The sequence below is a fragment of the Canis lupus genome, chromosome 2 (genome assembly GCF_048164855.1).
Source record: "Canis lupus baileyi chromosome 2, mCanLup2.hap1, whole genome shotgun sequence".
Lineage (NCBI taxonomy): Eukaryota > Metazoa > Chordata > Mammalia > Carnivora > Canidae > Canis > Canis lupus.
Window position 1 is genome coordinate 66,411,238 of NC_132839.1, and position 15,666 is coordinate 66,426,903.

A 15,666-nucleotide genomic window follows, 5' to 3' on the forward strand; every position below is an offset into this window, starting at 1 on the left:
AGAGAGGGCACTTTGGGCAGTGGCATCTCAGGCACTGTAGTGGAGATGCTGAAAAACACAAACACGCCAGTACTCAGGGACCAGTCTATAAAGAAGTTTGTAGTAAGAGTGATGGTGGGTAGAATGATATTAACATTTCCAATAGCCAGGCTAAAAAGTGCTCAAAGAAGGTAAAGACTAACACAACTAAAACCGATGCATTCATCAAACAAATGGTTTGCCTTTCATTGACAAATGCATTAGAATATTGTCTGTATAGTAGTCTAAATGCTGGAAGCATCTTCAGTTAGAATTTTATCATTTTTTTTTTTGAGAGGGAGGGACGTAGGGGTAAGGGGAGAGGGAGAGGAAGAGAGAATCTTAAGCAGGCTCCATGCTCAGAGTAGAGCACAATGTAGGGCTCAATCTCAACCCTGAGATCATGACCCATGCCAAAATCAAGAGTTGGACGCTTAACTGACTGAGCCACCTGGGTGCCCCTCCCAGTTAAAATTTTTGAAAGTCACTCAAAATGATTATCCATTAATAATCCTCATCAGAATTGAGGAACAATATGATATGCTTCCTGATGCATGACAACAGCATGGTGGTAAGTGGCCACTTGAGTCTTCAGACTCAATTTATTGGGATGACAAAGAGGTATCAGGTATAATGGAAACTACAGTGGCATCACCTTGCAATGGTCCTTCATTTTACTGAAAAGTCAAAGGCCTCATGGTACATCATCTTCAGGGCTCTATTTGATTAGGCATCTACACTTGTTACTTCCCTGACTTCTTCCACTATTCTCCTTCCCGCTCTCCAGCTCCAGTCACTCTGAATTCCTTGGGTTTCTCAAAGACACCAGGAATGTTCTACCTTAGGGCCTTCATGCTGTCTCTTCCCTCTGTCTAGAAGTCTCTGCCCCAGACATCCACATGTCTTACTCTCTCATCCCTCTCTTTTCTACCCTCTCTCTGAAGCCAATTATTATACTGTACAATTATCTTTTATACCTCCTGACCCCCCCATTCTGCTCTACTGTTTTCTCTTTTTCTTTGTACTCATCATCTCTAAGTCACTAAATTATTATGTTTATTGTGCTTTAAAAATATTGAAGATCTCTATCTGATAGAAGGTAATCTCCGTGAGGGGCAAGGATTTTGTCTTACTCATTGACTTCTACAACCATCTAGAACACTCTGTAGCACAAAACATCAAGTTGTGGGAAAGGAGAAAGATTTTTGGGGGGAGGTGGGTGTGAGTTTTGTAGGAACAAAAAGAAAAAAAACTATAGATTATCTACCATATAGATACATTACACTTAACTAGTCTCCTACTGATGAGTATTTGGGATATTTTCATTCTTGTATAAGCAATAGTGCAATAAATCAATCTCTCTCTCTTTTATTTGTACATAGTTCGTTACTTGAGCAGCAAATAGCTTGTTCCCAGTTTGCCTTTTCCTGCATTTAAACATATTTTTATCATAAAAACATTCTTGGGCACGTGGGTGGCTCATTTGGTTGAGCGTCTGCCTTTGGCTTAGTTCATGATCCTGGAGTCCTGGGATCAAGCCCCAAGTCAATCTCTTCACTCCTTCTTCCTCTGCTCCTCTCCCCTAGCTCATGCTTTCTCTGGTGCTATCTCTGGCAAGCTTTCTCTCTCTCTCTCAAATAAATCAATAAAATCTTTAAAAAAAGAAAACCCCAACATTCTTGAAGTTCAATTTATTGTGTTTGAAAGGCCTTCCTCACTTCAGGATAATAAAAAGAATTCTCCCATTTTCAGTTCTTTTGTTGTTTCACTTGTTCACATTTAATATTTGACCCATTAGAATTTTCTTTTCTTTCTTTCTTTCTTTCTTTCTTTCTTTCTTTCTTTCTTTCTTTCTTTCTTTCTTTCTTTCTTTCTTTCTTTCTCTCTCTCTCTCTCTCTCTCTCTCTCTCTCTCTCTCTCTCTCTCTCTTTCTTTCTTTCTTTCTTTCTTTCTTTCTTTCTTTCTTTCTTCTTTCTTTCTTTCTTTCTTTTCTCCAGTTGAAGATTACTTATTTATTTGAGAGAGAACAGGAGAGAAAGAGAGAAAGAGAGAATAGGGAACGGGGCAGAGGGAGAGGGAGAGAGAATCTTAAATAGACTCTGAGCACAGAGCCTGACGCAGGGCTCAATCTCATGACCCTTGAGATCACGACCTGGGCTGAAACCAAGAGTTGGATGCTTAACCGACTCTGCAACCCAGGTGATCCTAGAATACTTCTGATAACAAGTGTGAGATAGAGATCCAACTGTATATTTTCAACACCTGTATTTAATAATCCATCTTTCACTCACTCTCCCACCGGTTTGTAGTGAACTCGGTTATTTTGGCTGGGACAAAATTATGTGGGTCATGGTTTTATAAACATTACAATATTTTTTACAGCAATATTTATTGAGATTTAATTTACACATTATAAATTTGATCAGTTTGAAGTATTCAGCTCAACGTACACTATAATCCAATTTTAGATCACTTTCAGAACTACAGCAAGAAACCTCAGACACATTTGCAGTCACTCCTCATACAAAATATTTTGATTGTATTGAATATGCAAATTTATGTAGAATATGTGCTAAAATGTATTTTTTCCCAACACCACGCTCCTTTGGAGTGAGAAAATCAAAGCTCTGGAAATATTGTTAATCTTGAACAGATCTGTCCTGGGATGTTAATGGATTCTATTTTTCTGTAGGGATTACAAAGTAACAGATTTTTAGTTTTTTTAAACTTCTATTTACTCTGTGGTACTTTAGATTTCACAGCCTTTGTGTGAATGTGTATTTTGAATTTGTAAAGCATGAACGTAAGGATGTAGTGTCTTGTGAGATTTTTAGTGATAGAATCCTTTGTTCTTGCTAAACTAGCCATGAAAAATACTTGAAGAAATACTGAACAAATCATTGCAAAAACTGAACTTTTAGATAATGCACCCACGGATTGAGATTCCTTCTTTTTTTTTTTAAAAAAATAAGATAAACTCATATGTATACAGCCAACTTATAGTTGACAAGGAGCCAAGAATACTTACTTCGTGGAGAAAGAATAGTCTCTTCAATAAATGGTGTTGGGAAAACTGGCTATTTACATGCAAAAGAATGAAATTGTATCCCTAACTTAACACCCCTCAAAAGATCAACTTGAAATGGATTGAAGACTTAAATATAAGACCCAAACCATAAAACCTCTAGAAGAAAACATAGGTAAAAAGATCCTTGACATTGGTCTTGGCAACAGTATTTTTGGATATGACACCAAAACACAAACAACAAAAGCATAAAATAAACAAATGGGGCTACTTCCAACTAAAAAGCTTCTGCCTAGCACAAGAGATATTAAAAAAAATGAAAAAACCTAAAGAATGAGAGAATTGCAAACCATATATCACGTAAGGGGTTAATACCCAAATTATAAAAGGAATTTATACAGTTTAACAGGAAAAAACAAATAATCTTCTTAAAAATGGACAAAGAATCTGAATAGACATTTTTCCAACAAAGACATACAAACAGCTAACAGGTACATGAAGAGATGCTTAACATCATTAGTCATCAGGAGAGTGCAAGTCAAAACCACAATGAGGTATCGCCTTACATCTGTCAGAATGGCTATTATCAAAAAGAGAAGGGATAATAAATTTTGCTGAGTTTATGGAGAAAAGGGAACCCTTGTGCACTGCTGGTGAGAATGTGAATTGGTATAGCCACTATGGAAAACAATATAGAGATTTCTCGAAAAATTAAAAATACAACTACCGTGTGATCCAGCAACCCTACTTCTGCATATATATCTGAAGGAAATAAAAACAGGATATCAAAGAGCTATCTGGACTCTCAGGTTCATTGCAGCATTATTTACAATAGCCAAGACATGGAAGCAACCTAAATGTCCATTGACAAATGAATGATAAAGAAAATGTGCTATAAATATAATGGACTACTATTCAGCCATAAAAGAAGGATATCCATTTATGACATGATGGATGAACCTTAAAAGCATTATAGTATGTGAAATAAGTCAGAGAAAGACAAATACTGTATGATTCAACTTACATGTTGAATCTAACACTCTGAATTCATATAAACAGAGAATAGAATGGGGTTGTCAGCAGCTGGAGGGTGGGGGAAATGGAGAGATGCTGGTGAAATAATTCAACCTCTACTTAAAAGCTGAATAAATTTTGGGGATCTAATGTGCAGCATGGTGTCTATAATTAATATTGTCTTGTATATTGAAAGAGAATACATCTTACTGCATGTTATTACTACACACAAAAAATGTTCTTACTGCACACAAAAATGATAATTATGTGAGGTGATGGATGTGTTAACTAATCTTACTTTAATAATCATTTCACAATACATGCAGGTATCAAACCTTTACATTGTAGACCTTAAACTTACACAATGTTATATGTCACTTGTAGCTCAATAAAGCTGGAAAAAAAAAAACTGTAGTTGGTAGAATGTAAAATGCTGCACCGCTGTGCAAAACAGTAAATTAAGTCCTCAAAAAATTTAATCTAGAATTATCATATGATCCAACAATTCCACTTCCGGGTATTTATCTAAAAGAAGCGAAAACAGGGACTCAGATATTTGTACACTCATGCTCATAGCAGCATTATTTACAAGAACCAAAAGGTGGAAGCCACCCAGCTGCCATCAACAGACAAATGGATAGACACAATATGGTACACACATACAATGGAATATTATTCAACCATTAAAAGGAAGGGAATTTCAACCCATTTTACAATTTGGAGGAATCACAAAAACGTGATGCTAAGTGAAACAAGCTAGTCTCAAAAGGACAAATATTGTATGATTTTTACCTATATGATGTATCTAGAATAGTCACAGTCGTAGAGACATAAAGTCGAACAGTTGTTGCCAAAGGCTAGGGAGAGGGGTGGGGGGGCTAACATTTAATGAATGCAGAGTTTCAGTTGGTGAAGATGAAAAAGTTCTGGAGACACATGATGGTGTGATGGTTGTACAACAGTGTGAATATACTTGCTGCCACAGAACTGTACACTTCAAAATTGTGAAGTATATATTATGTATATTTTACCAAAATAAAAAATACTAAGTGAAAAAAGCAAGATATGCTGGGATGCAAGGAATATACTAGTATTTTTATTACTGTGCTGGGTGTTTTCAAACATTGCTTACTTCATCCTTACACTGCTTTTATGCAGTAGATGATATTATCTTCATTTTATAAATGAGAAAATTGAGACTGAGGGCTCACATCCAGACAGCCATAAAGATGGCACAGGCAGGATTTGAACTGAGCTCTTTTTGTCTCCAAACACTCAAATTTTCTCCCACATCATGTGAGGGAAACTGTAATATTACTTCATGACAAAGGGCTGGACTCGATTATTAATTTGACTTGAGAATATATTTTGCCTGGAAGTCATTAGGAAGAAGATAGGTAACTAGGGGTGACCAAAACACGACATATCCTTGGCCTGCAGAGGAAGAGATTTCATAATAGCAGTCTCGGTCCTTCTCACTAGGAGTAAGCAAGACAGGGTGGGGACCTGAGGTGTTCATATCCTAGCTGTTTCTGTTGTGTGGTTCCTCAGCTCTGTCCTTGGGCTCCAGTATTCCTCCTCAGAACTGCCTCTCCGGTTGGCCACGGAATACCTTCCTTTCTGTCACTGTGCAGCGTGCAGCACCTCACAAACACACTGGGTTATGACTATCTATTGCTTTTTCTCCACCAAAAGATAAACTCTGTACCACCAACATTTAGGACCAAGGCTAGGCTGCAGTAGAGGCTCACCAAAGGTTGGATGAAGAAAATATTTATTCATCAATATTTCCTTCAAGAACAGCTTGTGATTTTTAAAGCTTTGGCTGCTTTATGTAAAGTGCTATGATGGCACAACAGTAAAAAAAAAAAAAATGCTGACATTTGGCAAACATTTTGTAGTCTACAGAGCAACGTTAAGTTCATATCATTTTTCCAAAAGACCCTTTAGTGGTAGGTTGCACTGGGAACTGATGTCTCAAGAAGTCAGGTAACTTGTCTATGGCCACAAAGCGAGTGTCAGGCCAGAGATTTGAACCCAGGCCTTCAGTTTCATGGATTTTTCTAACAGAGCTGTCTGTTTAATAAATTCAGAAACTCCCGTAATGAAACGGGCCACTGCATCTACATTTGCCAAAGTTCTATAAAAAGAGTAAACACCATACCTTGCTCTGGGTTGGTGGGTTGCTCCAGGATTCTAAATCCACAAGAGACTGAGGATCTTTCATGAGAGCTTCAGCGAAAAACTTGCTTTGGTACCAGACAGAAAAAGAGATCCAAGTTCTCAGAGGTTTCCAAACAGTTGTGCTAAAAATAATTTTTCTCCTTTAGTCCCAAAGAGCCAGAGGCCCTGGAAGTCATTCATGGGGTGAGGCTCAATCAGGGGCCGGTCAGAATTACAGTTTTGTTTGAGATAAACCTTAAGCTCCCGCTTTCTTTGGTAAGTTTAGAGGTGCTTCCATCTCTGTGTGTCGTGGCCTCTTTTGCAGATTTGTTTACTTAAATTTTTCCTTCTTCATTTGTTTTCCACTGAGTGGAAGTTTCAGGAAAAAAATTACTCACTGACTGGAAATTAGTTGTTAACTTAGAGAAAGGAGTCATTTCCTATTTGAAAATTTTCAAGGTAGAATCTTCAAATTCTGGAGATTGGGTGTGGTTTCATGGAATAAACAAGGAGAGGTGGTAAATATTCTTGGCAAATATGGCGGGAAAAGGGTCCGTCATCCTATGGAAATGGAAGAGGGTGCTGTGAAAGGGAAGAGGGTTATGAGTACTGCACTGATCTTTTCTTTGTTCTCTGTTGAATGGGTAAATGATTGGGTATTTTTGGAAGACTGACATGTCTTTGTTACTGTAGAGAACTGATCATAACAACTCAAAAGGCAGAATGGTTCTCCAAAGCCTGCGACTACTAATCTTCGATGCAATCAATTTCTTTGTTTCCTTCTGATACGTACTTCTCACGTCTCCTTAGCAACAGCAATATATAATTCATGATGTCATTTATGGAAATTCAGTGACTGAAAAATCTTGTTTTTATCTTGCTTTCCCTACCATTCTTCTCAAGCCTTTGGGAATGCTAATCGGAAGAAGTCTTTTCAAAGTTATTGAAGTGGATACTGGTGATAAATTTGACCAAGAAGGTGGATGGGGTTGTCACCCAGATAAACTTCATTTTGCCCTAGCCATCCACCCTCCCATCCGGAGGAAATGGTTTTTTGAATTTGTTGGCTATCCAAAATATGATGCTATCACAAGGTAGTGAAAACCATATCTTGGGCACAGAGTGAGACAGTTTTTTGTTAAATTAGAGTAGGATCTTTTATTTTCAATTGAGTAAATTTGACATGTAGCATTGTTGCAGTTTAAGGTGTAAAGTGTGTTACTTGATATATTTATCTATTGTAATATGATTGTTTTTGTTATATTACATAATTATAGCACAATAATATTGCATATATTCATTATATTAGATCTTTAAGACTTACTTAATGCTCGTTATAAGTTAGTACCCTTAAACATCATCTGTTTTCTCCCCCTCCTCCTCTGATAACCACCATTTTATAGAGTATGACCTTAATCAGATGGAGTCCCTGAGCTTGTCTTCTCATCTTCAAAATGAAATATCTTCCATTATTTCTAAGTTTTCTCACAGTTCTTTATGTTCTCCAACAAAGTGCTTGTGCGGGATGAGACGGAATTTATAAAAAATGCCACATCTATATATATGGATAGAGATACAAGTCACTTTGAAGGAGATATTTATTGAGAGAAGTCACTCAAGTGCCATGCATACAAGGAGGCACTTGGTAGTAGCTCAATGATTTCTCCTCTCAGGGATTTTTAGCTGGAGAGGTGTTGGGATTATTTGCTTAAAGCACCTATCGTCTTCTAGAAGGAAGGAACCAGGGGTCCAATTCTCTTCCATGATGCAAATTTAGAGAAATTAGTCATGAACTATAGGGTTGGCCTGGTTGAAAGCCTGTCATCAAGAAAGGACATGGTAGTTCACAGAAGGGAATTGACCAGGAGGTAAGGGGGAATCTGGGCAAAAAAATCTAAAGGATTTTGGGGTGGTGGCTTTGGTATAGTATATAAATGAGGCTGCAAGCTTGTCTACTTTTGGTCATTCTGTCAGGGCAGATATCCTTTGGGGGACTGTGGTGAAACACACTGTGGTGAACTAAAAGGATTATTATACTGAAACTTAGTAAGGGGGAATTACTGGGGTCAACAAGAGCATACCCTACAAAAGCCTCTACTGGAATGTGCATGACTAGTGTTCAACAGTGTCACCATTTGGTGGCTAAATCAGTGGCAAGGGTGGACAATCAAAGATTTTGTTTTGTATGTTTTACCTAAGTTGGGAGTAGGAATGGCCTCTCTGAGCCAAGCAAGCCCCTAGAATTCTTAGATTGTTCATGGAAGGAAGGATTTAGGTCTTGGGTAATCTATGTGCTAATGAAAGCAAATGGGGTTCTAGCAATTCATTGAAAGCAAAGAAAGGCATGACCATAATGAACTTCAACAGGCAAAGCAGGTCATTGGGGTAAAATGCTTCAGTTAGTTCAGTGCCAGGAGAACATCACACAATAACCCTTTGTCATGTGTAAGACAGCTTTGACTCTCTGTCTTAAAGGAATCTTCCCACTCCCTATACTGAAGGGTTTGAACTGGCTAAACTAGAAAACCTGTCTTTATAAGCTTAATTTCAGGTATTTCAGCCTTTGGATGTGTTAATTTATATAAAGTTGATTAATATAAGTTTATTAAAGTTGTGACTTCTTAATGTTTTTTTCTCATTCACTCTTTGAAATAGCACAATCTTTGTCAAAGAACTTAGAAATAGTTTCTTGACTTCCAAAAGAGACAGAGGTATTCTTATGTTACTGGCTTACCATGGCCAACTATTGATACAATTTACGGGTATTTATATCTGCTTTCTTGTGTCATTTGCAGCTCCCTTAATTTCCCTTTAATGTTTGATGATAAAGTTTCTTGTATTGTTAAGGTATCACACTATTTTTTCAGTTCTGCAATATTAGATTTTAATAATATTTTTTCATCTGAGGTAACTCATTATAATCTGTATCTTCTCAGACATATTCTTCACAAAGAGAACTAGCCTTTGAAATTGTCTCCTAGAGCAGTCGGAGCTTTGATGGAACTAAAGCTTGTTAGTGACTATTTCACTCAGCATTTTTGATGCTTTTTTTAGAGACAATGGTGAAAGTGATGGGTAAAATAATATGTTGAAGTCAGTATTAGCTTAGAGTAAAAAAAAAAAATCAGATTCTATTTTTACCTTTCAGTCATGCCAAGGCCAAGGTCTTCCTCTATTTTTCCTATGCAGAGAAGTTTTTTTCTCTCATCTTGTGCTTTTGTTTTCCTGTAGCCTTAACTCACTTCTCAACTGAAATCAGTTCAATCTAGGCCAATCCAAGCAATGTCCACAAAGCATCCAACAATGTGCTGGTTCAGCTCTCAAGAAAAGGGTTCAAGTTTGTAGTTTTGCCAATTTTCTTGGTGTAAATATTCCCACAATGAGGGTGCATGTATTTTTTTTTTATTTAACATTTTCGTTTTCTTTGGGTAGATACTGAGTGGTGAAATTATGAGATCATGTTATATTTTTAATATTTTGAGGAACCTCCATACTGTATTCTGCAGTGGCTGCACCAATTTACTATTCTCACCAACAGTTCACAATGGTTCCTTTTTCTCCACATCCTTGCCAGCATTTGTTATTTCTTGTCTTTTTTATTTTAGCCATTCGGATAGGTGTAAGGTGATGTCTCATTGTAGTTTTGATTTGCATTTCCCTGATGATGAATGATTAAAAAAAAACCAAACCAAAACACCTCCCATCATGGCCGGTTTCAAGCCACCTGACCTTGACCAAATGCAAAGTTGGGAAGATGTGTACAGAACTGGCCATTTTGCTGGGTACTAGAATTATTTTTTTAAAAAGGTTCTAGCTGATATACAATAAGCAATTACATGCTAGAACATTATATCATTACTTCCCTTAATCTTCACTATAACCTCTTGAGGTGAGTAATTTTATCATTTCCTTTTTATAGATGAAGACTATAAGTAGTCTGATTCATAGTTGGCTCACCAGCCACCATACCATATACCTCCCTAGGGTGCGGCTAACTTTACAAGATCAGGTTCCTGCATCCAAAGAGCTTTCAGGCAGGTGGAATGCACACCTGACCCCTCCCCCTCCCTGGAGCACTGGATTCTGTCTGGAATCTAATCTCTTTTTTGCTCCTGTGCCTTTCTTATTTTATGTCCTCTGGCTTGCAAGTTCCTGCTAACCATGTCTTCCCCATGTCCCTTTCTTCATCTGCTCACATTTTTTATCCTTAATCATTGCTTTGTCCAGAAAGTCTCCTTGATGGTTCAGAAAGTCTCCCTGATGCTCCCCATCAGGTACAGCCTTATCTTCCCTTGAGCCCTCCTGACACATTATTTGGACCTTTCTTATGCTCCTTGGCTCATGCATTCTCAATTAGGTCTATTAATTCAGCATATAAGCAGATTAGGTCAAAGTATTTATATTTTTCAAAATGTCTATGTGTAATTCTGATGGACAGCCAGGTTTTGGGAATGATCTAATCTTCTCTTGTTGAAATGATGGCCTGCTTTTTAGTCCTTCCAAACAACAAAGTTCCAGGGATACAAATCCGGTTTTCTCCCTCTTTCATCTTGTTCTCCTATTCATTACCTCATCAAATATTTATTGAGCTGTTACTGCATGGTAGCTATTGAATTCTTGGACTGGTATTCAAGGGAGAGTAAACATAAAGCCCTTATAGGGGAAAAGTCTAGTGAAGAAGACAGACACTCATCAAATAATCACAGAACTATGTTTAGTAAGATGTTAGTTTGGACTTCCCATCATCTTGGAGTTTCAATTTAGGATTCAAAACAAATTATAATGGGCAATCAATGTCCACACACCCATTTAAGACTTGATAAAAACAGCTGGATCTGATACTGTCCAGCATCCACTTCCCATCCATGCAAGAGAAAACTAGAAGTTCCAAAATGACTCGTGGCTGAAGAAAACTTTCAAAGTAGAGACCTATTAGCTGATAAGAGAGTGCTGAGGAGCTCTTCCCTCCTTTCCTGTGAGGAAGGTATGGGAAGAGTGATACTCTGTGGCCAAATGGCAAGGACCCCAAGAGATCACTGATAGTGTGAAAGTTGCTTGCAAGAAAGAAGCTAATAATTCTCAGTTAAATATTTAACTAAACCATAAAGCTGTAAGCCTTGCAGCTTTCATGGGATCAGAGAAATGTGATAAACAGGTTCTAGGGGAGCTTGACCCACCCCTGGAGGTTGATGTCCTATGGAATCATAGAAATGAGAGAATTATAGTTCTATAAAGGCAGAAGGCTGTCAGAGAAGGGAGCCAGTGTAGGGGTAGCCATTATTAGAGAGGCAAGGGTTCATGAGTTTCCTAAGAAATAGATGGTACTAAGGATCCAGCTGGAGTTGGGCCATCTAGATGGGACTCTATACTAGGACAAAGTCCTCTTAGATCAAGGAAGACAGTAAGAAGCCACTGAGTATATCACGAGTACAGAAGCTCAGGCTGGTGTGGGCCAATGCAAAGTACCAAACAAAGAGCGGATCACCCATTCAGGGGACTGTATAATATGGAGGTCTCTCAAAAAACTTTCAATGATCCTGGGAATATGTTTAATTAGAGATAGCTGGCATTTTAAGACTTGGAGCACCTGTATGTGGCAGGAGATAACCATACAAATGGCACATATTGAGCAAAAATACTTTGATCATGTTTATCTAATTCTTTTATACTCTGATCTGATCTAGACATGTTCAAAGTGGAAGGAGGGAGAGGAGATTGGGGAAGAGTGAAAAATCCTAGCAGATCCTGAGCTGAAGGCATGGAAAGGGAACAGGCTGTGTTTTGGACATGAAATGAAAGTTATGATTTAGATATGTCTTTTTAATATCTGGAAATGAGTCACAATTAAATAATGAAACTGGGTCATGTAACTGAAAATGACCAGAAAGTTAAGGAATTTGCTTGAGATGTCATGAAAGGACAGGGAAGAAAGATCCAAAAGAATTTGACTAGAAGAAGTGATGGGAGAAGAATGAAGTCGTTTCTTACTTATATCATGTGAAGAATGATAGCTAAGGTCATTTGATAATTCAATAAACTCTAGAAAGTGTTCTGAAGGAAAGGTGAATAGTGTTTTTGGGAGTATTTAGCAGGATGACATAACCAAGACTCTGGATTAGGGAGGGCCTTTCTAGGGATATGGCATCTGATCTGAAATATGAAACAGAAGCAAGCATTAACCAGTAAGAGGTTGTGAGAAAACACTTTTGGGCTGAGGGATTGCCATAAAGGCAATTGCCAAAGGTCCTGAGGTAGAAGAGGGTAATTTTGAAAAAAGACCATTGAGAAAGGGGCAAAGTAGAGGGTGATCCTGGAGGGAGGATGGCTCTCCTGGCCATGGGAGGTTCTGATCTTTTTCCTGGGGTGGTAGGAGCCCCTGAAGGACTGTGAGCAGGATTATATGAGTCAGGCTGTCAACTCTCCCTCAACCCTGATAGGTTACCACAATGAGGATGATATACATTGAGGGAAGGCCTATTTGCCACTTCCCTGGCTTTTCAAGGTGAGTTCAACAGGCCATAAAGACCCAGGGTGGTTTCTGAACCCAGTCTCCTTTCACTGTAGGGAAAGAAGTGACTTCTTGTATGAAAAGTTTGCATGTTTAACAATAAGGCAATTCACTCACTCATTGAATGAACAAGTGTTATTGGACCCCACTGGGTGCCAGGCTCTGTCCCAGGCCCTGCAGATGGGAGTTGAAAGAGGCAGATGGGATTTCGATGTGAAACAGAGCTCACATTCCAGTAGGAATTTCATGCCATCAGGGAAGGAAGGATCCTCAGAGGGCATCAGCCTGATTTTCCCATTTTATAGACTAAAAAACAGATGCAGTGAGGAGAAGTGACTTGCCCAAAGGCCACAATTACATATGATGTTGAATTAGAACTCAGGTCCCTGTATCATTGCCAAGAGTCACTCCTTGCATAGCATATCCTCTCATCAAGCTTTCATTCCTAAGACATTGCAATATTCTTTATTTATAGAAATATCCATTATTGGGGATAACTGAGAATTAACAAACAGCATTATCCCTGACCATAATACTTGAGCCTTGCCCTTATGTCCACAATGTCACTTCTCATATTTTCAATCATAAGAAATTTTTTAAAAATTGCAGAAAATTTCAAACATACACGAAAGTGATACATACTGATGCCCTAGGTACCCAGCTGCAAGTTACCCAAGGAGAATATTGTTTCTCTGGTGCCCCCGTTCTTATGCTCCCTTCTCCTCAACCCCTGCACTTGGTATGTTTTGAAGCAAATTCCACACACCATATCATTTATTCTGTAACTATTTCAGAAAACCTAGGAATTTTTATCATCTTGGATAACAAATAACAGAGCAATTGACACCCTATGTCTCCATTGGCCCTTGAGACCTCTTAACCAAAAAAGAGCATACTTTAGATAAGTCAAAAATGTCTTAAAAGCACTTTACTCACAGACTGCCATATTGTGCACTAAAAGTTCTGAAATGTAGTTTTATGAGGCTGTCAAGCTTTCTCAGGGAAGTTTTCAGAGTGCAATGGGAGCTCTCCGCTGACCCATTAGAGAAATTCCAAGAAGTTCAGTAAAGGCCAGCCTGAGGGCCATGTGCTCTGGGAGGCAAGAGCCACAGAGCTGGTCTTCCACATCACCACATGTCCAGGACGGGGCCTTTGCTGATGCCAGGTGTAGCACCGTGTGGCTTTTACTATCAAAACCTGTCAAACTGTCCTGAGATTGTTTAGGAAACACTGGAGAGCCAGAGGTGGTTTCAAAATGTCAGGTAATCCTGGAGTTGGAATGTGAGGGCTATCTGGGTGATTGGAGTTGCCTTGGGAGCTTAACAGTCCATCGGCACAGAATGGGGCTGGTTGGTCTCGAACCTGCAAGGCTGGTTCCTGCCGCTTCCATCTCGGCTATGGTGCCATCAGGCAAGATAGGCAAGAGGAGAACTTCGACAGTAACAACCAGGTGGACAGACCACCAGAGCAAACCTCTCTGTGTCTGCTTCACAACCCCTATGCCTTCAGGTTGTGCTGACTACAATTTGCACACTTTCCTGAGAAATACGGGGCATGTGAGAGATGCTGTGTCTTCATGTGCGTGTAGATTTTTTTTAAACATTGAGATATGATCAAATTATACATTATATCCATTTCAGGTGCACAGCATAGTGATTATATATGTATATTGTGACATGGTCACACAGTCTAATTAACATCCATCACCACACATAGTTACAAATTGTTTTTTTTTCTTGCCAGGAGTACTTTTAAGATTTACTCTCTTAGCAACTTTTAGATGTACAATGCAGTGTTAACTATAGTCACCATACTGTACATGGCATTCCCAGGACTTATTAATTTTATGACTGGAAGTTTGTACACTTTGGTTCCCTTCCCCATGTTGCCCTCCCTCCCCACCCCTAGCCTCTGAAACTACCAATCTGCTTTCTGTTGGATGAATTTGGTTTTTGGTTTTGCTTTTAGATTCCACATTCACATGAGATCATATGGCATTTATCTTTCTCTGTCTTATTTCACTTAGCGTAATGCCCATCCATGCTGTGGCAAATGATAGGAGTTCCTTCTTTTTCGTGGCTGAATAATATTCCACTGTATATACATACCACATTTTCTCTAATCCATTCATCCATCGATGGACACTTAAGGCTGTTTCTGAGATGCCGCATCTTTGAATGATGAAAAATAAAAAAATAGTTACCATTTATCAAGTGTTTATTGTGGCAAGGCACTCTCCTAAGTACTTTATATGTATTTATTGTTTATTCTTTACCATGAGCCCATGAGGTAGCTGCTAGGACTTCCTCATGGTGGATAAGGTGGTTGGGGTTAGAGGAAGATTGGCACTGCTGGTAAGAGGCAGAGCTGGACTTCAAAGCCCTCCTCTTCCCCAGACCAACAGCCTCCAATCAGCCCCCTGGTTTCTTCTACTAGAAAGTTTCCCCACCTCTCTGCCTGTCTTTGAGTCTCTGCCAAAACCAAGTGATGGTGGCTGATTCCCTTGCTATAGTAAGTTCAGAATAAATAGCCTTTTCTTGTTCTAATCTGATTAGTCTTCACTTATTTCCATAATGTGGATGCCCACAATCCTCTCAATTTGTCTAAAGTTCTAGAAGGGAAGAGGTGTACTTTCACTGGGGCTCCCAAAAGTGTGGGCAAGCCAACTCCTACTTTTAAGGGGTTTGCTGTCTCTACGGAGAATCTTCTATACTCATGTATAGGCTTCTATACATGAGTTACATCTGATAAAGACTCAGGTATGAGAATGCACTCCTTACAGTATGCTCCTTTGGGGCAAGGACCCTGTCTTATTCACCTATACCACCACATACACCCAAGGGCTAGAATCTAAAGATGCTCAGCATACACTGGTGGATTAATGACTAATTCTAATTAGATACCAGAATAAGAGCAAGAAAGTTAGTCTTCAATGCTG

The 15,666-nt window shown here is 38.7% G+C and overlaps 1 protein-coding gene across 7 annotated transcripts in view; it reads right to left on the reverse strand.

The window, feature by feature from the left end:
* Window positions 1–15,666, reverse strand: part of C1QTNF7 (C1q and TNF related 7) — a 106,430-nt gene that overhangs the window by 9,290 nt on the left and 81,474 nt on the right. For 3 of the 7 annotated variants that reach the window (XM_072805385.1, XM_072805393.1, XM_072805392.1), the window contains exon 2: window positions 14,837–14,899. The exons of 3 other annotated variants lie outside the window; for them this stretch is intronic. The gene's annotated coding sequence lies outside the window, so the exon portion shown is untranslated. Of the gene's footprint in view, window positions 1–6,221; window positions 6,803–14,836; window positions 14,900–15,666 lie in introns of those variants that run through there. One more of the 7 variants, XM_072805366.1, reaches the window with a different exon arrangement.